The following is a 26,480-nucleotide window of genomic DNA, read 5'->3' on the forward strand; positions in this document are numbered from 1 at the left end:
GACATCAGATTGCTTGTACGAAACGTTTCTGGCGCCTGCATAATTTCCATTCTCCCAAGATAGCCTCCACAGAATGCAGTTTGTTGTTCACTTCGTTTTCCCAAGGAGCTTGCCATTTATCTTTCAGCTTAGCGTGTATTAACTTCATGCAGTCTCTATGGGGCATGTTGACATACTTGATTTCACCCCTGTAAATGAGAGAGCAGACACGTGCGCATTTCAGCTGAAATGCGCACGTGTCTGCTCTCTCATTTTCCTCTATCCCGATATGGTTCGGCACCGAGCAGAATATTATCCTGGGACGTTCTATCGTGATTTTTTCTGTGTTGCGATTTATGCTTCCAACCAGGGGCTCAGCTGAGTTTCTAGAATGGATCGCATGGAGGAGGCTCAGTGAATCAGTGTAAATTATGCTGTTTTCACTATTGTAAATCATTATTCTGCCCACAGCTACACACACTGCACAGTATTCAGCTGTGAAAATTGATACATAATTTGGCGGTCTTTCTATTTTTCCCCTTTTTCCTTTTACTGCAGCACTCCGGACATATTCTTTCCATTGTGAGCCATCTGTGTAAAATTTTGTGTAGCTGGCATATTTTCCGTTGTGCCATATATTCCCGTAGTATGTGTTGATGAGGTATTTGTTTTCTGCGAAGGTGTGTTAATGTGAAGTCACGCACAGAGCGTAGACTGTACCGTGGCAGGAATGGATTATGTCTTAGGGTAATTTGAGGTGGGGCATCCAGCCATCCCAAATCTTGGCAGTTATGTTCAAAACGCAATCATAGAAATCTTATTTACTGGGGCTTATTACTGAAGAGAGCCTTAGAAAGGCACTTTGAGAATATTGGATATCACAGGTGTTTCGGTATTGACTTTATATTTAGTACGTGTGCGCCCATAAGCAGAGTTCTCCTATCTGTGAGGGGCGGTTCATCTGCTTCGGCGTAGAGACTATTCACGGAGGTTTTTCTGTATGCAACAGTTGAAAGACGCGAACCTAGGCTCTGTACCGGATCTCTTCGTTTAAGGTAGATTGGTCTCGCAGACCCATACACTACGTATCCGTAATATAAGGCAGAGCGCACTAGAGAGTGGTAAATTTGTAAAAAAACATGTTCTATAGGATCCTTAGTGTTTTCGTGAATGAACTTTGAGTATGTTCAGGCAGTGTGGGGCCTTCTTCTTGAGAGCATTTATTGCAGCTAGAAATGGAGTTTTTTTTGTCAAATATAACGCCTAGAAATTTAGGTTCATTTATTACAGGCAGTTAGCTTTCGTTTAGGTGTGAGGTCGGGTTCGCTGGTAGGCCTCTTTTAAGCGAGAACAGAGCAGCCACTGTTTTCTGTGTGGAATACAGGAACCCACATCTGTCTGCCCACGTTACTAGCTTGTTTATGGTCAATTGTATTTGCATCTCGTCTCGCATGCTGCTACGTTTAAGGAAGTGCAGGCTATTTGAAGATCGCCGTTGTAGACTTAATACATAATGGACTTTGGGGTCACTTTAGGTACGGAATTCACGTTTATGATAAAAAGTGCGGTGCTTAATATACAACCCTCAGGTACTCCATTTTTTTTGTATGAAGTTCCTTGAGAGGGCTGAGCCTAGACGTATATGATAAGAACAGTTGGAAAGGAAGTCATTCAAGCAGTTGACCCTATCGCGGATGCCTAAGTTTCCTAAGTCGCGGAGGTTTCTAAACCTCCAGGTTGTATCGTATGCTTTCTCTATATCGAAAAAGACGGAAAGACAGTGCTGGTTGTGTAAGAAAGCGTCTGCAATTGTATTTTCGAGGCGAACTAGATGGTCTGTTGTTGAGCATGCCTTTTTAAAACAGCACTGATGGATGCAAAGAAATTCGCGGGATTCATGGACAAAAGTTAATCTTATATTTAGGAGACTTTCCAAAGATTTGGTGACACAGCTTGTAAGGATTATTTGCCTATAGCTACTAGGGGAAGTTGTGGCTTTCCGGGTTTAAGCAATGGTACTATAACGGCTCTTTTCCGCTACTTAGGTATCTTACCTTCTATGAATATTTTGTTAAATAGTTTAAGAGTGTCTTTGCGGCAAGCTGGGAAAGATGGACAAGCATTTCGTAGTGTATCTGGTCGGGTATTGGACCAGATTAAATTATTGCACTTTTCATTACAACCTCCACTTGTTTGAAGCCTTTGTTTTTCGGCTGTGCTTTTGTATTTAAAAGGACTGCGTATAGGCTGACGTGCATGAAACTACAGCGAAATGTTTCCCAAATGCGTCTTCCTTTTCCCCCATGCTTCTTTTTGTGCCAGGCGTTGTCAGAAAAAATTGCGAATGCTGAGAAGTTGCCATCTGATAATGAAACCTTCTCCAAAATTTTTTAGATGTGATTTGACTTTGGGCACGGATTTGACTTTGCGCACGGGACTGGGCACGGCAGCGCTACCAGGATGCGGTTCACCGACAATCCGTTCTTGTTTCTTGTGCAGCTTTTCTTGGCCCTGCTAGATCATGCCGGTGACAGAAGCATGCAGCTGCCTTCAAGAATGACTCACGGATCAGACACTGCCGACGTACGCCCACCAGACCAGCTACACGCGCCCACATGGGATCACCGATGGATTCTACAATCAGCGACCACATGCGCAGACCACTACATGCATCCGGGACAAGTGGCGACACCACCAGACTGGGGCTATATATTGCCACCCCACGCGCGCTGCGGCCACTGGGCACGGCAGCGCTACCAGGATGCGGTTCACCGACAATCCGTTCTTGTTTCTTGTGCAGCTTTTCTTGGCCCTGCTAGATCATGCCGGTGACAGAAGCATGCAGCTGCCTTCAAGAATGACTCACGGATCAGACACTGCCGACGTACGCCCACCAGACCAGCTACACGCGCCCACATGGGATCACCGATGGATTCTACAATCAGCGACCACATGCGCAGACCACTACATGCATCCGGGACAAGTGGCGACACCACCAGACTGGGGCTATATATTGCCACCCCACGCGCGCGGCGGCCACTGGGCACGGCAGCGCTACCAGGATGCGGTTCACCGACAATCCGTTCTTGTTTCTTGTGCAGCTTTTCTTGGCCCTGCTAGATCATGCCGGTGACAGAAGCATGCAGCTGCCTTCAAGAATGACTCACGGATCAGACACTGCCGACGTACGCCCACCAGACCAGCTACACGCGCCCACATGGGATCACCGATGGATTCTACAATCAGCGACCACATGCGCAGACCACTACATGCATCCGGGACAAGTGGCGACACCACCAGACTGGGGCTATATATTGCCACCCCACGCGCGCGGCGGCCACTGGGCACGGCAGCGCTACCAGGATGCGGTTCACCGACAATCCGTTCTTGTTTCTTGTGCAGCTTTTCTTGGCCCTGCTAGATCATGCCGGTGACAGAAGCATGCAGCTGCCTTCAAGAATGACTCACGGATCAGACACTGCCGACGTACGCCCACCAGACCAGCTACACGCGCCCACATGGGATCACCGATGGATTCTACAATCAGCGACCACATGCGCAGACCACTACATGCATCCGGGACAAGTGGCGACACCACCAGACTGGGGCTATATATTGCCACCCCACGCGCGCGGCGGCCACTGGGCACGGCAGCGCTACCAGGATGCGGTTCACCGACAATCCGTTCTTGTTTCTTGTGCAGCTTTTCTTGGCCCTGCTAGATCATGCCGGTGACAGAAGCATGCAGCTGCCTTCAAGAATGACTCACGGATCAGACACTGCCGACGTACGCCCACCAGACCAGCTACACGCGCCCACATGGGATCACCGATGGATTCTACAATCAGCGACCACATGCGCAGACCACTACATGCATCCGGGACAAGTGGCGACACCACCAGACTGGGGCTATATATTGCCACCCCAAGCGCGCGGCGGCCACTGGGCACGGCAGCGCTACCAGGATGCGGTTCACCGACAATCCGTTCTTGTTTCTTGTGCAGCTTTTCTTGGCCCTGCTAGATCATGCCGGTGACAGAAGCATGCAGCTGCCTTCAAGAATGACTCACGGATCAGACACTGCCGACGTACGCCCACCAGACCAGCTACACGCGCCCACATGGGATCACCGATGGATTCTACAATCAGCGACCACATGCGCAGACCACTACATGCATCCGGGACAAGTGGCGACACCACCAGACTGGGGCTATATATTGCCACCCCACGCGCGCGGCGGCCACTGGGCACGGCAGCGCTACCAGGATGCGGTTCACCGACAATCCGTTCTTGTTTCTTGTGCAGGTGAGAAAGCGCTACGGCGTTTGTATTCGCTCTAACAACCCATTCCTGTTGGTGCTGCCGTGCCCGCGGCTGTTGTTTGATGTTACTGTAAGCTTGCGCAAACTGCTATTGTTGGGGGGTGATATCGAAGCCAATCCTGGACCGGACATAGCTCAGATACTTACGCAGCTTCAAGAAATTGCCTCAGACATAAAAGAAATAAAGGTTTAGGTTTAGGTTTATGGGGTTTAACGTCCCAAAGCGACTGAGGCTATGAGAGACGCCGTAGTGGAGGGCTCCGGAAATTTCGACCACCTGGGGTTCTTTAACGTGCACTGACATCGCACAGTACACGGGCCTCTAGAATTTCTCCTCCAAAGAAATTCTAGCCGCCGCGTCCGGGATCGAACCCGCGTCTTTTGGGTCAGCAGCCCAGCACCATAAACGCTGAGCCACCGCGGCGGCTTAAAGAAATAAAGGAGAAGGGGCTGGCGGACGTAGACAATAAACTCGATGCTCTGGCTAGACTAAAAAAAAAGGTCACTTCCTGTCAGGAGGAGGTCGCTCAGATGAGCGAAGTCATAGAAAGGTTAGAGGAAAGAATAGACGACTTGGACAACCGAAGCAGAAGATGTAATTTAATTGTCTATGGATTATCGGAGAGAGAGGAAGAGACCAAGGAAACACTTAGAGAAAAGGTAAATAAAGATATTGTTCAGGATAAACTGGACCTCGACGCAGTGGCCATCGAGCGTATCCACAGTTTGGGGCAGCCTGCTGAAAACAAAACTAGCGTATTTTCCGGTGTATAAGACGCCGGTTTTTTTCAAAAATCTTGCTGGTGCGTCCTATACAAGGGTGCGTCTTATGTGCGAATTTTCCGTTTTTTTGCGAGTTCAGAAATTACTCAGGTTCATGTTCAAGCTTTTTTCGCCGAAAAAATATTACTACCAATAACGCGGTTGTAACATGGTTAATACTTCAATACGGGGACCGCCGTGCCCAACTTTCTTAGGTGAACTTTATCATGAAACGGCGGGGTTGACCACTTCCGGGATCTTAAACACGCGGCCGTTTCGGAGGCCCGGAGCAAAGGTAATGTGAAATGCCAAAAGATGCCGACAGTCGCGCTTCTCACCATTGTCAAGACAAGCCAAGAGAAGCCGACGTTTTTTTTAGTCACCCTTTGCAAGTACGTAGTGCGAAGAGAATACTTCAGCTGCGTTGCCTTTTCGATAGCGCATCCAAACATGAAGACTTTGAAGGTTTTATGTAAAAATAAATTGTTATGGACATAAAGAGAGTTCTTTCGCTTTTTTTTCTTTTTTGCTAAAACGTGGGCGGGTATGGCGTGAGTGTTGCCTTTTTCGATCACTTAAGAACTTCTCACACGTGCGGTGCATTTTGCGATGGTCGCATAAGCATGTTTAATTAAGCTTCACTAGCCTAACTGGGTAAATTTGGGTGCGTCTTACAGACGGGTGCGTCTTATATGCCAATTTTTTCAATGACAGCCTGCATATATGGCGGGTGCGTCTTATACAAGTGTGCGTCTTGTACACCGGAAAATACGGTAGACCTGTTATTATGAAGCTTTTAGACTAAAGAGAGAAAGAATCAATACTGAAACGAGGGTTCAAGCTTAAAAATTCCGATCTGTCCATTGGCGAAGATTTCACGCGGAAAATTAGAGATATTCGGAAAAAGTTGTGGGACAGCGCGAAGCCTAACCGGTACAATGGCGACAAAGTGTCCCTTTCCTTTAATAAATTGTACATTAATGGTCAAGCATTTGTCTCGGACAGTGAAAACGCAGTGAAAGTGCCGTTTGGGAAAAAAAAACGACAAAGCAACTACCCCAGAAAGCCAAAACGACAAAGTCTCAGCCCCCGAATGACACGTCGAAGAGCACAATAAAAAAATAAAATTATTGAACATAAATGCCAGAAGTGTAGTGAATAAGTAGAGCAACTCGATATTGTCCTCATTGACCAAGATCCAGATATTGTGGCTGTCACAGAAACGTGGCTCTCGAGTGATATTGGCAGTGAAGAAATCTTCCCTCCGAACTATCTGAGTGATGCGCAAAGATCGGCTTTCCCGGGGTGGTGGCGTTGCATTATTGATAAAGAACCACTTTTCCTTTATCCCTCTGCCGGACATCCCGAGGGCAGAGGCAGTGTTTTGCAAGATTCTATGTGATGGCGTCAGCATTATCGTGAGATTTGTTTATCGGAGCCCCTCTTCCGGACATGATTCCTTGAGTGCTGTACACGATTATACGCAGGTGCACGGACGGAACTCTAGACTAATCATCATAGGCGATTTTAACCTTCCGGATATTGACTGGGATACCTTGCACCATACTGATCCGGCCTCAGATGCACTCATTGATTTAATGCTGAATTTTAATCTACATCAAACAGTCTCCCGTCCAACTCGCATACTAGGCACAGCAAAAAGCATTCTCGCCCTAATACTTGTAAGCGAGAACTTCCCAACACAACAGACTAAGCTTGACATAATCGACGAAATTTCTGATCACAGTATACCAGTCTGCGAGCTACCACTCAATATTCTAATAACAACCCGCTCCTCCAAATCGACTAATTAATTTTAATAGAGCCGACGACGCTAGTATATCAACCCATCTTGCACACGAGTTTCAGATGTTTTCCGAAGCAGCATCTGAAGCAAGCTCAGATGTGAACTCCCTCTGGCTTCAGTTCAAGGAAATCATTTTTTTCTGTATATGCAGATGCGTCCCCTCAAAAAACAAGCGCGTTAAAACAAAGAACCTGTGGATCACGCGAGAGGTCATTCATGCAAAACGCAAAGTGAAAAGGCTGCGTCGCTCTATTAAGTCCAAAGGTACTAACCCCGACAGAACACAAAAATTAGCCAGTGCCGTTGAAATCTTCAAGGATAAAATGATGAAATGAAAGGAATACTACTTTAGTGTTACGCTGCCTGACTTCCTTACTTGTAGCCAACGCAGCTTCTGGAACCACTTCCGCAATAGAAACACAGCAGGACACGAACAGACACCAGAGGAAAACAGTGCGAAGGCTAATTACTTTAATGACTTTTTTCAGTCCGTATTTACCGCCGATAATGGCGTTATTCCCCAGATGGCAACAACCCGAACTTCAGATATCAGAGAAATAAACATAACTGATGACGGAAGTTTCAATCTTCTCTTGAACATCGACCCGAAGAAAGCCAGCGGGCCAGATAACATACCCAATGCATTTTTGAAAAGATACGCCGAATAGTGCAGCAAATATCTCGGCATAATATTCCGCAAATTACTTGCTGTGTCAAAACTACCGGATGACTGGAAGCTGGCGAAAATCATTACGATCCATAAAGGAGGAGATATAAGTAGTGCATCAAACTTCAGGCCCATTTCACTGACTAGTACAGGATGTAAAGTTTTCGAACACATAATCTCAAAACATCTAACAGATATTCTAGAGCATATTAAGTTGATATCACCTGACCAGCATGGTTTCCGGCGAGGGCTGTCGACTATAACTCAGTTAATCGAAGTCGTTCATGACTTGGCCCTCAGCATCGATACCTGCAGTCAAACTGATATATTACTACTAGATTTTTCCAAAGCGTTTGATTGCGTGTGCCATAACAAACTAATCGCAAAGCTGCAACGCATGATCGGGCGGGGGGAAGTTCTGGGTTGGATCAAAGAGTTTATATCTAACCGTTCTCAATTTGTAATCTTTCAAAATATGCCTTCTAAAATAACCGCGGTCACTTCGGGAGTTCCGCAAGGCTCCGTTCTTGGCCCACTTCTCTTCCTTATTTATATTAACGATATAACCGCTCAGATTAAGTGTAACATTAAGCTATTTGCAGACGACTGCATCATCTACAGGAAAATAGAAAGTCCGGAAGACCACATTGCGCTTTCCCAGTCACTTGACGGTGTGGTGGATTGGTGTGACAGATGGCAGATGACCGTTAATTCTAAAAAAACAGTGTGCATGTCAGTAACCAGGAAAAAAGTATCCTCATCTTTCCCTTACAGCATTCACGGTAAAGTCTCCCAGCATAAGTATCTTGGTATTACACTAACCGCTGACTTTAGATGGGACGTACACATCGCTAGTGTAACATCGGCAGCATTACGAAAACTGTTTTTTTTAGAAGATGTATCCGACTCGCACCACCATCTACTAAACTCCTAGCATACAAAACTTTCATAAGACCTATTTTAGAGTACGCCCACACTGTTTGGTTTCCGGAAACAACCACTAACATAGCAAAACTAGAAAAAATACAAAGAAAGGCACTACGGTTCATCCATAACAAATATAAGCGTACTGACTCCCCATCGAACCTTGCAGCTATTTCAGGACTCCCGACGCTATCAATGAGAGCAAAGCACGCGCGTTTAAAATTTTATACCAACTGTTGCATAATGATTATAACATCAATGTGTCAAAATATATTTGCCCGTCCCAGACTCGACCGACACGACACAAAGATGCACTCACTCTAACTGATCATTCCTATCGCACAGATGCACTCAAACATTCATTTTTTCTGTAGCCATCCGAGAATGGAACAAACTGGATGCCTCGATTACTGATGCGCCGACCTTAACAACGTTCGCTACAAGGCTCGAGGCCAGTATTGCCGCAGAGTAACGCTCTCAGTGATGCACATGGGCCTCTGGGTATTTTTTTCCCCTTTATTTGTTTCTTAGAACGTGTCTAAGGGGCGGCCGAAGCTAACGGCGTAACAACGCCTGACGGGGCCTCGACCCCCAATACAAATTCAGCACAAAAAAAAATATTAATTAATACATTTCGGCAAGCGGCACTGCACTTGTGAGTCAAACAAAACATTTGCACATCTGATAATGAAATGTAAATAAATGCATAAAAACACGGTAGTAGCAAGGCTAAAATACTGAACTTTCGGACAGAGAAAGCACAGAATATATTTTTTTTTCTATCTGACTTCCTTCTTTCTAGTGGATAATATGCATGCAAAAACACACAATGTATTTACAAAGCAAAGGAAAAACCGCTTGAAACCAAAACATTTTTACACTCTTTTTTGAATACAGGAAATCTTTTGTACAAATCTACATTGAAATCGGTTCTCTTCAACATCTTAATTGTTTGAAAGTTTAATGTTTGTCGTCCATAGTTTGTTCTTATAGCTGGTAGTCTACGTGTAGGGTTTCGGATTGAATAGCCAGATGAATTACCTGAGGAAGTTGGATAGAGTTTGTATTTATGAATCCATAGAAGTAACTTGAAATAGTACACCTGGACGGCCCGGAGCATAGAATATTTTGTGAAAAGTGGTTGTGTGGGTAAGTTTCTGATTTGACATTTTCAGAAGCGCTAAAACAACAAGGACGCAGAGGGAACAGACAGGGACGAGCGCTACTTCCAACTGTTTATTTCGTAAAACCGCAAGTGCTTTAAACAGTTCTCGAACGCTTTTATGACACGGCAGTAAACTGCACGTGCGAGATTACACAGTATAGCTACCGAGACTAACAGAACCAAGGAGATAAGTGCACGATTACGTTGATACCCTGAGGAAGGCAAGTTCTTTTTTTGACAATGAAATAGACAGTGAGCTTACACAAGTGCTACCGAGTGATGCTATGTTCTGTGCTTCTATAATCTCTCGGGTTAGTTGATCACGACTACGTCCGATGATGTGGCACTGACTTAACAATGGAGCACAACTGCAGCACTTACTGCAGTGAATGGCTAGGTTGCTTCCGTAGGAATTTTTAACATTGTTGTTGTGCTGGCGTAGCCGGACATTGAGACAACAGCCCGTTTGCCCAACATACTTTTGCCACAAGATAGAGGGATGCAGTACACAACACAGGCTACACAGTCCACGTACGCTGTTTGGTGTTTAATACCACATAATTGTTTCACAGAAGAGTAGGGTTTCGTCAGCTTTCCGAGCTTGTTTAGCTTGTTAGGGGCCGTAAATACAACTCTCACATCTGCTTTCTGGGCTATCTTTTTCAGGTTGTGTGAAACAGTGTGCACGTAAGGGAGCACAGCAAACGTTTTTCTCTCACTAGACTTATTTGTGATTTCGTCACGACCGTTCAGGTTCCTAAGGACGCGTTCTGCTACCGAGATTTGAAGTGGAACCGGGTAAGTAGCGGCGGATAACCGGTTCACTTGTTTATGAAAACTACGGGGCATGCAGTGGTGGCAAGATTTCGTCAATGCATTCCTGAAACAAAGTGCAATCACTCCTCGCTTAACCAGCTTAGAGTGGGCGGAGCGGAAAGCTAAGAGGGGTTTATTGCCGCGAGGTTCGTAGCTCCAGCAAAAGTGGTTGTCGGTGAGTGAAAAGTTAATATCCAGGAAGCGGATTTCCCCGTCAGATGGTAGTTCATGGGTTAGTTTTAGTGAGCTGAGGTTATTCTGGAAGGCTACTAAAATCTGGCTAGCTTCGTGTTGAAGGGAGTTCTGGTCACAGTCAATAAAAACTAAAAAATCATCCACAAATCTAAACACCTTAAAAACCTTTGAACCCTCCAAGCTGGAGGGCTCTGTCATGGTAGCTTAAAAACAGATCGCTGAGCACCGGTGCTATACAGGAGCCTATATATACACCTTCCTTTTGTAGGAAGGGTTGGTTGTTCCAGGAAATAAAAGTATTTTTCAGGTAAAACTGCAAAAGTTCAAGAAAGCCGCTACATGAAACCCCGGCATCATTTTGGAAGGGGGCAACACCGAAGTGGTCGATGCTGTCTTGAACATATTCTAGTAAAGAAGCATGTGGCAGTGAGTAGTATAAGTCTTTATCATCGATTGAAAAGGCCTGAAGGCTCTTGTCGGGATGGGATGAAACAAAGCCTAATACTTCTTCTGAGTTCTTAACCACAAATAGGTCGTCAATGCTTAGCAGATTTAGCTTTTCTTGAAGAAACAAGGCCACACACTTCTGCCACGCCCCATTCTCTGAAATAATCATCCTTAAGGGCACGTCAATCTTATGCGTTTTAGCACTGAAAAAAACATCGAGGTGGTTCCGCGGACAATTCTGAATGCCCCTGGTTAGTTTGTCTAGGCTGAGCCTGGTGCACAATTTTTTCGCTTCGGTTTTCCGCCTAGAGAGCGAGATCTCACCGTGGGAATTGAAGTTGGCGGAGATGGCCTCCAGCGCTTTGGCGTTGAAACTGTCGTGGGAGAAGACAGCAAAGCCGCCTTCCTTATCTGCCGGTATAACACACATGGACTGTTCCAACAAAAAATCTGCAACGCGTTTCAGGGGAAGTTTGGATGGATTCGGTCTGCTGTGGTTGAGGACGTCAATGCCGTCCAAGTTGCAACGGCTGGCCTCGTCGGAGTCTGCAGCTAACTTGGAAACCTAACTTGGAAACCTTGGAAACTTGTGTAGCACCGGTGCTCAGCGATCTGTTTTCAAGCTACCATGACAGAGCCCTCCAGCGGTACTTGGAGGGTTCAAAGGTTTTTAAGGTGTTTAGATTTGTGGATGATTTTTTAGTTTTTATTGACTGTGACCAGAACTCCCTTCAACACGAAGCTAGCCAGATTTTAGTAGCCTTCCAGAATAACCTCAGCTCACTAAAACTAACCCATGAACTACCATCTGACGGGGAAATCCGCTTCCTCGATATTAATTTTTCACTCACCGACAACCACGTTTGCTGGAGCTACGAACCTCGCGGCAATAAACCCCTCTTAGTTTTCCGCTCCACCCACTCTAAGCTGGTTAAGCGAGGAGTGATTGCACTTTGTTTCAGGAATGCATTGACGAAATCTTGCCACCACTGCATGCCCCGTAGTTTTCATAAACAAGTGAACCGGTTGTCCGCCGCTGGCCACCCGGTTGCACTTCAGATCTCGGTAGCAGAACGCGTCCTTAGGAACCGGTACGGTCGTGACGAAATCACAAATAAGTCTAGTGAGAGAAAAAGTTTGCTGTGCTCCCTTACGTGCACACTGTTTCACACAACCTGAAAAAGATAGCACAGAAAGCAGATGTGAAAGTTGTATTTACGGCCCCTAACAAGCTAAACAAGCTCTGCAAGCTGACGAAACCCTACTCTTCTGTGAAACAATTATGTGGTATTAAACACCAAACAGCGTACGTGGACTGTGTAGACTGTGTTGTGTACTGCATCCCTCTATCTTGTGGCAAAAGTATGTTGGGCAAACGGGCTGTTGTCTCAATGTCCGGCTACGCCAGCACAACAACAATGTTAAAAATTCCTACGGAAGCAACCTAGCCATTCACTGCAGTAAGTGCTGCAGTTGTGCTCCATTGTTAAGTCAGTGCCACATCATCGGACGTAGTCGTGATCAACTAACCCGAGAGATTATAGAAGCACAGAACATAGCATCACTCGGTAGCACTTGTGTAAGCTCACCGTCTATTTCGTTGTCAAAAAAAGAACTTGCCTTCCTCAGGGTATCAACGTAATCGTGCACTTATATCCTTTGTTCTGGTAGTCTCGGTAGCTATACTGTGTAATCTCGCACGTGCAGTTTACTGCCGTGTCATAAAAGCGTTCGAGAACTGTTTAAAGCACTTGCGGTTTTACGAAATAAACAGTTGGAAGTAGCGCTCGTCCCTGTCTGTTCCCTCTGCGTCCTTGTTGTTTTAGCGCTTCTGAAAATGTCAAATCTGCACCAACTAGCCCGATCCGCTACCCTTCTGAAGTTTCTGATGTTTCCATGGAAGTTTTCGCACATTCTTAACATTCTTTTTTGTAGGACCAATAACTTGTTGTAGTTAGAATATGTCATTGTGCCCCATGTTAAGATGCCATAACATAACCTGGAGTAGAATAAAGAGTGATACAATTTTACTTTCAACCACATTGGTAATAGACTCTGTATTCTGCATATGCTACCCACTACTTGGGAGAGATCAGTGGTGAGCTTAAGAAATATGGCACGTCCATGAAAGATCCTCAGAGAATTCAAGGAGATGGCTGAGTCGGGCTGGTTGGTTCATGTTGAATGGTACGGCAAAACAGCGCTGACGGACGGGACGGAAGAAGAGACAAACACATGTGCTGAACACATGTTTTGCCGTACCATCCTCAGAGAACCAGACTCCCAGAAATTTTTGGTCACTTACTTGGCTGATTAGCGTGTCTTCAAAGTTTATATTCATTGCATAGGAGTCTTTTTTATTGATTGGCTTAAAAACGACATATTTAGTTTTACTAGTATTTAGTACTAGCCGAATCATTCGTAACCATGTAGAGAGATTAGAAAGGCAAGTGTTAACTGCTTCTTCCAGGGATTCATTTGACTGGGCCTTGAAGAACACATATGTATCATCGGCGTACATTATTAATTTGGGGAGAACTGGGTATTTTTGTTATATCATTAATGTACACCAAGAATAGCAGCGGCCCTAAAATGGATCCCTGGGGAACGCCATTCAGAACTGTCAATCTGCTAGATAACATTTCGTTAGCAGATACACACTGATACCGGCTGTGAAGATATGTTCTGATCAATGCCAGTGGGACTCCTCTTATTCCATATGTTTGCAATTTATTAAGCAGTATATTGTGCTGTACTGTGTCAAAAGCTTTCCTTAAGTCTGGAAACAGACCAAGTGTCAGGAGCTTGTCTTCAATGTTTTCAAGTATTTTATCTTTTTTATTGATGAGTGCCTGTTCTGCAGACTTATTCTTCGGAAACCCATACTGAGCACTGCTAAATATATGATGCTTTTCAAAGAAGCTCGACACCCTGACATATATGGCACGTTCGAATATTTTTAAAAACACTGGTAGAACCGAAATAGGCCGGTAGTTGTTAACATCGGTTTCTCCGCCACCCTTATACACAGGAGTTACTTTAGCAATTTTTAGTTCCTCGGGAAATTCTCGAGACTGAAGCATCTTGTTTATAATATCACTCAATATCAGGCTAAGTGTATTTGCAACATATTTTATGGGTGGGACTTTTATACCATCGACTCCAGCAGCGACACTATTCGACAGACATTGAATTATGTTACATATTTCAGTAGGTGTCGTTGGTACAAGCATAATAGATTCGAGTTGCTGCTCTGATACCAGACAACATATTTCATCACGAGCCTATTCACACGAGCCTATGGTAATGAAATGTCTGTTCATTTCTTCAGCAACTTCCGTTACGGGAACTCGAACGCCATCTTTGTAAATGTCTATTATGTCTTGTTGGTGGCGCTTTCTATCCATTACTTCGTTGACGATGTCCCATACTTTCCTAGAATCATTTTGTACATTCATGAACCTATTTTCAAAATATGTGTTCTTGGCCTTTCTTAAATCGGAATTTAATTGATTTCTAAGCTTCTTGAACTCCACATGTACGCTTGTATCTTTGCATCTTATAAATTCGTGGTACTTTTTGTTCTTTTGCGTTATCCTCTTATACAATTCACGAGTGATTCATGGCTTCTTTATTTTCTTGCTCCTTGCTTCATACTCCTGCAAAGGGAAGGCCTCGTTGTAACATCTAGAAAACTTCTTCAAGAAGGCGTTATAGGCCAGATTGGCGTTGGTTGCTTCATATACATCTTCCCACGATTCTAGGTCGATAAGTGCTCTAAATCTGTGAAGGCCCTCCTGGTTGATTATATGGGATATAAACTTGCTAGGACGTAAGTACCTTTCTATTGGTGAAGAAGTGAGGCAAAAAATTGGCAAGTGATCACTAATATCATTGATTATAACTCCAGAAGTGGCATGGCTGCAATACGTGTTCGTGATGCAAACATCTATCCAGGTAGCGGAGCCGCTAGCAATCCGAGTGGGCAGTCGTATGGCATTGGTACAGGCAAGAAGATTCAGGACATTTTGAAATTCTTGTGCTTCTGCATTTGTTGACATTGTATTTATATTTACATCACCAAGGATTAGGATGGACGAAGTTGAAGACTGAAGCAAAAAGAGTGCATCATCTAGGAAATTTAAAAATTCTGATATATTACTCGCTGGCGGCCTGTACAAAACGCCAATTGCAAAATTGAGACCCTGACAAAAAGGCTTTCAACGTCGTCATCCATCCTTGTCAATTCATGCATAGTTTGGCAATGCAAACTGTTCATCAGACAGAGCGCAACACCCCCACCTCTCTTCCCTCTCTACTTAAGCTCATAGATTTGTAGCCATCTATGTGGGGCGGTACATCCGTTTCAGACAGACAGGTTTCAGTGAGTGCTAAGGCATGAAATTTCATTCCGAGTGAACCAAGAAGTAATTCGAAGTCATCTATCTTGTTTTTTATACTTCTATTGTTTAAATGTAGTGCTGTGAATTTTCCCCTGAAATTTTGAAATTTTGTTTTGAAATTTTTTGTGTCATAATAACAGCAGTGTACATCGGTATCCTCATCTATGGATAGCGCCATTGCAGATGTCTTTCTTTATGCCTTGATTCAGTTTGAAATTTTTTCAACATCGGACAAGCTGGCGATGCGTATCACATCAGCTTCTTCGTCCTTCCTTGCAAGTATTCTTCCGCCACGAGTCCACACAAACTTCCATCCCATTTTCTTCTTTTGAACGATTTCAGCGCGAAGCAGTTCCTTGTTGAAGGTGGTTAAATGCTCATTTATGAATATTTGTTTCCTGTCTCCAGCGTATTCAAAATCTTCTGTGGTCAGCTGCTTTTTCCTTGCAGGATTTTGTCCTTCTTTGTTTGTTGCACAAAGCGCACGACAATGTTCTTCTCATGTGGTTTAAACGTAGGCACTCGGTGGCAAATGTCTATGTCTGAATCTGCAATAGGCTCGTCCAGTAAGGTCCCGATTCTCTTAACAACGTCACATACATCTCCCCTTTCTGGAACACCCCGTATCTTTAGATTATTCGACCTCTGGTATTGTTCCAGTTCTTCCAGCTTCTCACTCAGTCGGTGGTTTTCTGCTCTTAGTTCTTTATTCTCTTTGTGCAAATCCTGAAGCTCTTTGCGCAGCTCTTTCGTTTCTTTCCGGAGTTCATTTACACCATCGCAGGTGTCGCTACAATATTTGACGCTTTCCTTTAATGCCCTCAGGTCAGCTCTGAGCTCGCGTTTCATATCTTCCACAGATTTCGCGAGATCTTTCACTTCCTTACTCATGACGGAACATTTTCGCGGCACAATGAGTTAATGGCACACCTAAACGTCAGCGAGAAAAGCAATGCACAAAATATAGCAGTAAGGTTGCTGTGTTCGGCAGCAGTGCGCAAGCAGTAACTTGTTTACAGAGTTATCAGAAACATGACACTTTCTGACCTGCACAGAATACAGAGCTGTTAGGTCCGTCGCTTATGCGCACCGCAGCCGAACTGAAGCTCGATGATTTGGGCAGGGTCCTTTTATAGATGAAGCCGGCACCGTCGTGTTCACGTGTCCACTCGACGCTTGTTGTTCATGACGACGCAGGTGGTTGTCTGGTCGATGTGCTCGCTGACTATCAGTGATAACCAGGCACAGCTGAAGCTTGACGCTGATGCTGCCAGATCCGGTGGACAGCGCCGCGCTTGCGCAGTGGAACCTCGTATCCCAGGGGCTGCACAGAATACAGAGCTGTTAGGTCCGTCGCTTATGCGCACCGCAGCCGAACTGAAGCTCGATGATTTGGGCAGGGTCCTTTTATAGATGAAGCCGGCACCGTCGTGTTCACGTGTCCACTCGACGCTTGTTGTTCATGACGACGCAGGTGGTTGTCTGGTCGATGTGCTCGCTGACTATCAGTGATAACCAGGCACAGCTGAAGCTTGACGCTGATGCTGCCAGATCCGGTGGACAGCGCCGCGCTTGCGCAGTGGAACCTCGTATCCCAGGGGCTGCACAGAATACAGAGCTGTTAGGTCCGTCGCTTATGCGCACCGCAGCCGAACTGAAGCTCGATGATTTGGGCAGGGTCCTTTTATAGATGAAGCCGGCACCGTCGTGTTCACGTGTCCACTCGACGCTTGTTGTTCATGACGACGCAGGTGGTTGTCTGGTCGATGTGCTCGCTGACTATCAGTGATAACCAGGCACAGCTGAAGCTTGACGCTGATGCTGCCAGATCCGGTGGACAGCGCCGCGCTTGCGCAGTGGAACCTCGTATCCCAGGGGCTGCACAGAATACAGAGCTGTTAGGTCCGTCGCTTATGCGCACCGCAGCCGAACTGAAGCTCGATGATTTGGGCAGGGTCCTTTTATAGATGAAGCCGGCACCGTCGTGTTCACGTGTCCACTCGACGCTTGTTGTTCATGACGACGCAGGTGGTTGTCTGGTCGATGTGCTCGCTGACTATCAGTGATAACCAGGCACAGCTGAAGCTTGACGCTGATGCTGCCAGATCCGGTGGACAGCGCCACGCTTGCGCAGTGGAACCTCGTATCCCAGGGGCTGCACAGAATACAGAGCTGTTAGGTCCGTCGCTTATGCGCACCGCAGCCGAACTTGATAATCCGTTTCACTTCCGTTCCTACTTGTCGTCTTAATCAGTGCATCACCCCTTGCGTAGTCACAGTTTGTCTTCCTGGGTTCGATTGTCCGCTATCCTTCAGTATTATTATTGTTTCCATCATATACGTATCTTGTCTTGAGCGCCAAGGGTTTTTCTTTCATTTTTTGTTTTCGCTTCTACGTGCATGTTGTTCACTGTTAGCCGTGTTTGATCACTTCATATGGTAACCTTGTCTGGAGCTGATTGTACATAGTTTGCCCTCAGGTAGGCAAATGAACCACTGTTCTACCAGATTTATCTTTGCATGTGTTCATGCCGCATTTGAAAATTTTCTTGTGTTGTGTGATGTAGTTCTTGGCTCAGTGTAACTGTTGTGTATGCCCACCTGCTAGGGCCCCGTAAAGGGGCCTGCAGTATTGAAAATAAATAAAAATAAATAAAAACATAAGACATAACTCTAACACAATGCTCTCTCGGCACGGCGACGGATGTACCGAGCATGAGCTCGGTACGTTCTTACGAGTTATAAAACCGCCTTTCTCTGAGGGGTGGTGGTGGTGAAAACATTTATTAAATCATAGGGAAATGTGTTGGGGGTCGTGACTTGAAAGGTCACGCCCTTACAACCACTAGGTGGGATGCCTAGTCAGGTACCCCATTGGCATTTGCCGCAGCCCGGGCGCGCTGCGTTAAGGCTCTTTGGGCCTCGAGGGTGCAGCAACCGGACAGGGTCACCTCCCAGTCCTCTCGGGTGGGGTTTGGGATAGGGGGTAGGGATGGGTTCTGCTGGCAGGCCCACACCATGTGGTAAGTGTCAGACACCTCCCCACAGTGTGAGCACCGGCCCTTCGAATTGAGGATCGAAATGTTGTAGAGTTGCCGGGCACAACATCGTGTTGGTGAGCAGGCGCAGGAGTACCCGCTCGTTGACCTTCCCCAGCCCTTTGCACGGGGTGGGAAGAGTTTGGTGCGTGGATTTGTAATACTCGCATATTTCTTTAAAAGTATAAATCGGATTGAAATCAGTGTCCTGGTCGGCGTCGGGTACCGTGGGAAATGCCCGGAGAGAGAGCGCGCGGGCGGCGGCGTCGGCTGCCTCATTTCCGTGGACGCCTTGGTGACCTGGAGCCCAAACGAGAGATCGGTGCACGGGATCCGAGTCTCGGCTACAATTTTGGTAAATGCGATAAGCTAGGGGAGTAACCCACCCTTGCGTGACGTTACGGCAAGCCCCTCGCGAGTCGGTGATTATGTATTTGGAGCAGGTGTGAGAGGCTGCCAAAGCGATGGCAACCTCTTCTGCGTGAATTGCTGGCTGGGCCTTGAAAGTAAGGGCGTCTACTGTTTTACCCTCGTGGACGACCGCGGCCGTGTACCATCCCCTGAGGTCTGGGCCGGACGCGTCCACGTAGAAGACTCCTGGTTTGCTCCGAAAATAGCGGTCCAAGGCTTCCGCCCGCGCCAGGCGCCTGCCATTATGATCCTCTTTGGACATATTGGTTGGGAGAGGCCGCACGTGGAGGGCGCGTCTCCAGTGTACGGGAAGGCGGCATCTCTCCTCTGTGAATTGAGTGTGCTGGATGTGAAGTCGGGCTAAAAGGCGGCGACCCGACCCTGTCTTTGTGAGACAAGTGTATTGGCTGTTGAGGTGGGCCTCCCGAAGCTCCCTAAAAGTGTTCACCATCTCCAGTGCCAAAAGGCGGCTGGTAGAGGTAGAGACCGGGAGGTCCAGCGCTCGTTTCATGATTTTGCGGAGGATGCCCTCGAGGTCATCCTCCTCCTGTTTCCGCAGGTGGAGGTAGGGAGTCGAATGCAAGATTCGACTGCTCACGAATGCGTTCGCCAGCCGCAAGGCGTCTTTGCATCGTAACCCATCGCGCTTGTTGGAAACCCGGCGGACCAGGCGGCCCACCTGGTTCCCCACCTGCCGGAGCTTGGCGAGTGTTGTGTCGCAGCGTCGCTGGTTGTGTAGGAAAAGTCTGAGGACTCTGATTTCCTTGGATTCGCGAATGGGACCGCTTTGCAACGAGAGATTGATTTGGGTCGAGCATGTGCGCGAGGGACGCAAATGCACGTATTCCGATTTCTGCGGGGAGCATTGCAGACCACAGTCTCGAGCATAGCGGTCCACTATGCTGGCGGCCGTTTGCAGGCTGGTCTCCATATCCCCCAGGCGTCCTTGCGTAGCCGAGATGGTGATCTCGTCGGCGTACAGCGCGTGCTGGACCCCTTCGACCGCACCCAGTAGGGCGGGTAGGCGCACAATGGCAATGTTGAATAGCAGAGGGGACAGCACTACGCCTTGTGGAGTCCCCCTCGTGCCGAGCAGGAAAGGTCCGTACTCTTCGTCCTGTATTCTGATGTAGGACAGTCTGTCCGTGAGAAATTGTTTAACGTAATTGAAGGTATTGGTGCCGCAGTGAGTTTGACTCAAATGTGTGAGTATGATCTCGTGAGTTACGTTATCGAACGCTCCTTTCAGGTCGAGCGGAAGGACTATTTTATCATTTTGGGGGGTGTAATGGGGTTCAAGATTTCGCGGTCGAGTTGGAGCAGGACATCCTGTGCGGATCTATGTGGGCGAAATCCGAACATTGTGTCCGCGAAGCTGTTGTGTTGTGCGAGGTACTCGGACAGCCGATCCCGCACCATCGTCTCCATCAATTTGCCCACACACGAGGTGAAAGAGATGGGGCGGAGGTTGTCCGTGTCGATCGGTTTCCCGGCCTTCGGGATGAAGGTCACAAGGGCCGTTTTCCAGTCAATGGGGAGCGGGATTTCCCCCGTCCATATCGCATTGATGTATTCTAGAAGGCACTGTTATGCTGAATCAGGAAGGTTCGCCAAAAGTTTGACGGTGACCTTGTCCAGGCCCGGCGTGGTGCCCCTCTTCATTTTGGCCAGACCCGCCCGCAGATCGTGACGCTGGAAAGGCTTATCCAACTCCGAGTTTTCTCTGCCAGCGTAGGAGTAGGCCGATCTGCGGACGTCCTGAGTTGTGCACAGCTAGCTATCCCGGAGCGCCAGTGCCAACTGCGTTGTATTTCCTTGGAATGAGAGCATGGCTTTGTGTAGTTGCTTCTGCGTTTCTGTGCGGGTATGTGTAGGATTGATGAGGGCTCGGAAGAGCCGCCAGGTGTTGCGGCTCGACATCTGCCTCGCCGCCGTGTTGCAGCGGTCTACCCAGTTTGAGTCAGCGAGTTGGGCCGCGTACTCTGCTGCCTGCCGGGTGAGGTCCGCAATGCGCGCTTTGAGCTTCTTGTTGTGTTTCTTGCGCTTCCAGTGGCGCGTGAGGCCGCGGCGCGCTTCCCAGAGGTGGAGGAGGTGGTTGTTCACGTCCGTGACCACCTCTGTGAGCTGTATCTGCTTCTCGTGGGAGCGAAGGTGCGATATGACTGACCGGGACCAGTTTGCGTATCCCTGCTCTGTGATGTTCGTGTTGGTGTCGGACGGGAAATTTTGGCGAAAGGTGGTCCAATTGGGGATGCGTGCTAGTGTGGTAGGGCGCTTTAGGGGGCCTGTATAAACAGTGGTGTTGATGATGCAGTGGTCGCTGCCGAGGGTATCCTCGGTGTTGATCCAGTCTGCGTGTCTTATGTTGCGAGTGAAGGTGAGGTCCGGGCATGTGTCTGGGGTCACCGAGTTGCCTACGCGAGTAGGAAATGCCGGGTCGGTGTGGAGGGTGAGGCCCAGTGTGGACGCCAGCTCCACCAGCATGCGTCCGCGCACTTCCTCCTTACGATAGCCCCATAGCTGGCTAGGGGCGTTGAAGTCGCCCACAATCAGCAGGGGGTCGCGACCCGCCTCTTTGTAAACGGAAAAAAAACAGTCACACAAGACGACGGACAAGAAGAGTGTACACACCACAACGACTGGAGTAACAACTGAAGTTTAGTGGAAAATACATGGTCCGAACAAGGCCAGCAGAGCATGCGCAACAGCATCATCACTAATCACTGCGCAAAAGAGACAAAGACAAGAAATCTAAACTATCGTGGACGACCTAAAAAAGCAAATTCTTTTTCAAGTAAGCGCACCGAAGTTGTGCTTATACAATCAGAGCCTAACAAACCGATATGATATGCCTCCAGAATTTCCCGCTCCTGTTTTCCCTTGCCTCTACCAAGAATGGTGGCATTGCTGAACAAAGGATAACAGCCACATTCATTGCACTGGCGAGGCAAGTTTGCACCGCCACCGGACCCCAGGGAGGAGTGATGCTCACGAAGCCGGTCATTAATACACCGGCCAGTTTGGCCGATGTAAACTCTCTCGCATGTGAGGGGGAACTTGTACACCACCTGTGCGACACATGTCGTGAAGCGATTCTCATGCTGCGTTGTGCAAACGTGGTTCCTTTCCCTGCCTCGAGAAATGCGCGAACACAGACCCGACAGCTTGCAAGGAGCAGAGAACACCATGCTCACTCCCTGCTTGGCCGCCACTTTTTTCATGTTGTGGCTCACTTTATGCACGTACGGCATGACCTCGAACTTCTTTCGTTCAGTTGGCCCAACGTCAGTCCTCTTCGTGCGTCCTTTCTTGAGGTTCTGAAGCAGCGATTCAGCCACTACCTTCAAAAGGGGTTTAGGGAACCCCGCGGCTTCCAAACCTTTGCATTGATTGTCAAGGCTGGTTTTGATGGTATGGCGACAGCTTTTTCCCAGTGCATTGCGGAAACAGTTCATCGCAATCCCTCTCTTTACAATCTTAGAGTGCGCAGAACCGAAAGGTAACAAAGCTTTCTTGCTTCTAGGCGAAAACATCCAGCATAAATGGCCATCGTCAAGGAATGTTAGTTGCAGTTCTAGGAACCTGATAGATTGATTGCTAGGGAGTTCATGAGTAAAATTAAGAGTGCGTGAAGAAGCTTTAAAAGCAGTCAGAACATCGTCTACTGCTGCGGGCAGAGTGTCATTAGGTGAAAGGTCTAAAAATACTAAAAAATCGTCCACGTACCTAAAAACTGCACACACGCTTGTCATGAAGTAAGTTTTGAAGTGTTCTGTCAAATTTTGCTAAAAATATCTGGGAAAGCACTGGGGCAACGCTAGAACCAATACATATTCCATTTTTCTGAAGGAACAAGGAACCTTTGAATTCAACAACAGTAGATGACAGGTAAAAAGATAACAACTCCAAAAAAGAATCAACCGGCATGCCACATGCGTTCTGAAAGTTCACAGGACTGCAATAATCAATAAGATCACGCACGGCTGCAAATTGTTCATCGTGGGGAATGCTGTAGAAGAGGTCCTCAATGTCAACCGAAAAAGCCGTGGTGGCACCGGGGATGCCGAGATTAAGTGCGTCAACAACCGCAGCCGAGCTGGCCACGCTATAAGGGTCCTGGACAGGAAGGGCCGTCAACTACTGCTGAAGAAATTGGCTCACTACCTTCTGCCATGAACCAGTCTCCGTAACGATGGCTCTCAGAGCCAATTTCTTCAGCAGCAGTTGACGGCCCTTCCTGTACAGGACCCTTATAGCGTGGCCAGCTCGGCTGCGGTTGTTGACGCACTTAATCTCGGCATCCCCGGCGCCACCACGGCTTTTTCGGTTGACATTGAGGACCTCTTCTACAGCATTCCCCACGATGAACTCCTTGCAGCCGTGCGTGATCTTATTGATTAGTGCAGTCCTGTGAACTTTCAGAACGCATGTGGCATGCCGGTTGATTCTTTTTTGGAGTTGTTATCTTTTTACCTGTCATCTACTGTTGTTGAATTCAAAGGTTCCTTGTTCCTTCAGAAAAATGCTATATGTATTGGTTCTAGCGTTGCCCCAGTGCTTTCCCAGATATTTTTAGCAAAATTTGACAGAACACTTCAAAACTTACTTCATGACAAGCGTGTGTGCAAAGTTTTTAGGTACGTGGACGATTTTTTAGTATTTTTAGACCTTTCACCTAATGACACTCTGCCCGTAGCAGTAGACGATGTTTTGACTGCTTTTAAAGCTTCTTCACGCACTCTTAATTTTACTCATGAACTCCCTAGCAATCATTCTATCAGGTTCCTAGAACTGCAACTAACATTCCTTGACGATGGCCATTTATGCTGGATGTTTTCGCCTAGAAGCAAGAAAGCTTTGTTACCTTTCGGTTCTGCGCACTCTAAGATTGTAAAGAGAGGGATTGCGATGAACTGTTTCCGCAATGCACTGGGAAAAAGCTGTCACCATACCATCAAAACCAGCCTTGACAATCAATGCAAAGGTTTGGAAGCCGCGGGGTTCCCTAAACCCCTTTTGAAGGTAGTGGCTGAATCGCTGCTTGAGAACCTCAAGAAAGGACTCACGAAGAGGACTGACGTTGGGCCAACTGAACGAAAGAAGTTCGAGGTCATGCCGTACGTGCATAAAGTGAGCCACAACATGAAAAAAGTGGCGGCCAAGCAGGGAGTGAATATGGTGTTCCCTGCTCCTTGCAAGCTGTCGGGTCTGTGTTCGCGCATTTCTCGAGGCAGGGAAAGGAACCACGTTTGCACAACGCAGCATGAGAATCGCTTCACGACATGTGTCGCACAGGTGGTGTACAAGTTCCCCCTCACATGCGAGAGAGTTTACATCGGCCAAACTGGCCGGTGTATTAATGACCGGCTTCGTGAGCATCACTCCTCCCTGGGGTCCGGTGGCGGTGCAAACTTGCCTCGCCTTTGCAATGAATGTGGCTGTTATCCTTTGTTCAGCAATGCCACCATTCTTGGGAGAGGCAAGGGAAAACAGGAGCGGGAAATACTGGAGGCATATCATATCGGTTTGTTAGGCTCTGATTGTATAAGCACAACTTCGGTGCGCTTACTTGAAAAAGAATTTGCTTTTTTAGGTCGTCCACGATAGTTTAGATTTCTTGTCTTTGTCTCTTTTGCGCAGTGATTAGTGATGATGCTGTTGCGCATGCTCTGCTGACCTTGTTCGGACCATGTATTTTCCAATAAACTTCAGTTGTTAGTCCAGTCGTTGTGGTGTGTACACTCTTCTTGTCCGTCGTCTTCTGTGACTGGTTTTTTTCCGTTTACAATGTACCAACTGGCACGCATTTCAACCCTTCCGCCTCTTTAAGTACACGGCTAAAGAGGTCCGCGAAGGTCACTCGCTTCAGTTTTGGGGAGCAGTATACATTAAGTACGTGCAGGGGAGGATCCGATCGGCGAAGGGGAAGGATCCTTACCATGGCGTACGAGTACGGTATGTTGATATCGAGGTCGATTTCGGTGGCTGTGTACGACTTGTGTACGAGGAGAGACGCGGCCGCGAGGGACCGTGTGACTGTAATCTGTCGCAGCATGCACCACGCTCCGAAAGCAATGCGCCATGGGTCAGGAGATGATGTCATAAAAGTGCGCAACTCCTTTTTGAGGAACTGCGATAATTTACTTCACATCCTACAAGCAGCCCTGTGCAGGATGACGAGAAAAAAGGTGATGAACAGAAAAGATCCGCGCAAAACATTTCCCGCTACGCTATTTCAGTACTCAGCTCATCCATATTAGTGAATGCATTACCATGATGACGGCGGAGGCGACTTGTGCAGATCAAAAAGAACACGAATAAGGTCTCAAAGCACGCCAAAATGTATATAAGGTACTGGCCAGAAAGCGGAATACGAAGCAATGGTTCTGGTGGCATATTTGCACTAATCTGACTAAACGACTTGTCCGCCATGAAAGGAGTGGTACTTTACACAGAGAATGAGGCCATATGGACCAGATCCATTTCTGCGTATGCCGCTTGTTTCAGCTGTTCGTAGTGGCAGACGAATGTTTCTGATAACGTTGATCTAAACACGCAAGTACTGCACTCAAACATTATATGAACAAAAAGGAAGCACGAAATGACATTTCACTCGTTAAATTACAGCATGAATATTCCAGCAGTGTAGCCGAAACGCACCTTTTTTACAAGGTGCATTTAGCGATGCAACACCCGAGCCAGTTAAAAATTTGGCTGGGTGTACCAGGCTTCACGCAGGGTATTTTGAAGCGCTTCTTCTATAGCGGTTATAAGAATAAATGCTGCAATATTCTCCTTTTTGGATCCCTGTGTGAGGTGCACTGAATCTGTATATTATGGAGGTGGCATTCTTAATAGCTCCTTGCGAGTCAATGCAGATATGTGGCACAATTGTTCGAAGTCTTCTGTTACAAATAAAGTAAAAGGATTGCCATAAAGAGGTCAGTATTGGCTGTAACAGTATTGCCATACAGAAATCAGTATCAGTACTGGATTCAGAGTAGAGTGAACCAAGGATTAGGGTTCTTTATTACAATGTTTTATGAAGACGCATATAATCTTTCGTGTATTTACTGATATGATTGAGCCGGTGTGATAGCTCAGTGGCTATTATGTTCGTATGGCGACCTGAAAGATGCAGGTTCGATTCCGGCCTAGGCGGTCGCATTTTAATAGAGGCAAAATGCTAAAGGCCTGTGTACTCTGCACAGGTGGCCGAAATTATTCCCCAGCCTTTCACTTCAGCGTCTCGTAGCCTGTGTCGCCTTGGGTTTTTGAACCCTATAAAACCAAACCAAAAGATCAAGATTGCCTTTCTAGAATGGCATAGCCAGGATATGCCTTGCATTGTAAAGGAGATGTGTAGAGATGGAATGGGAATTTTTTTTTCAGTTCCTCTTATATTATTTTTTTCCTTTGTGCTGTACAGGTAAACGTGCCCGGATGATTTACTGCAGACAACAGGCCACAAGAATGCTTCTGAGGAAACTAGCCGGACTGTTACTTTCAACTTTTATGTAACTGTGGTGCATTCTTATGGTGCA

The 26,480-nt window shown here is 47.0% G+C and overlaps 1 pseudogene; it reads left to right on the forward strand.

The window, feature by feature from the left end:
- Positions 1-3,944: 3,944 nt before the first annotated feature.
- Positions 3,945-6,188, forward strand: LOC149325042 (uncharacterized; annotated as a pseudogene).
- Positions 6,189-26,480: the final 20,292 nt, after the last annotated feature.

This window comes from Amblyomma mixtum, chromosome 10, assembly GCF_055824585.1.
Source record: "Amblyomma mixtum isolate Tamu chromosome 10, ASM5582458v1, whole genome shotgun sequence".
Taxonomy (NCBI): domain Eukaryota; kingdom Metazoa; phylum Arthropoda; class Arachnida; order Ixodida; family Ixodidae; genus Amblyomma; species Amblyomma mixtum.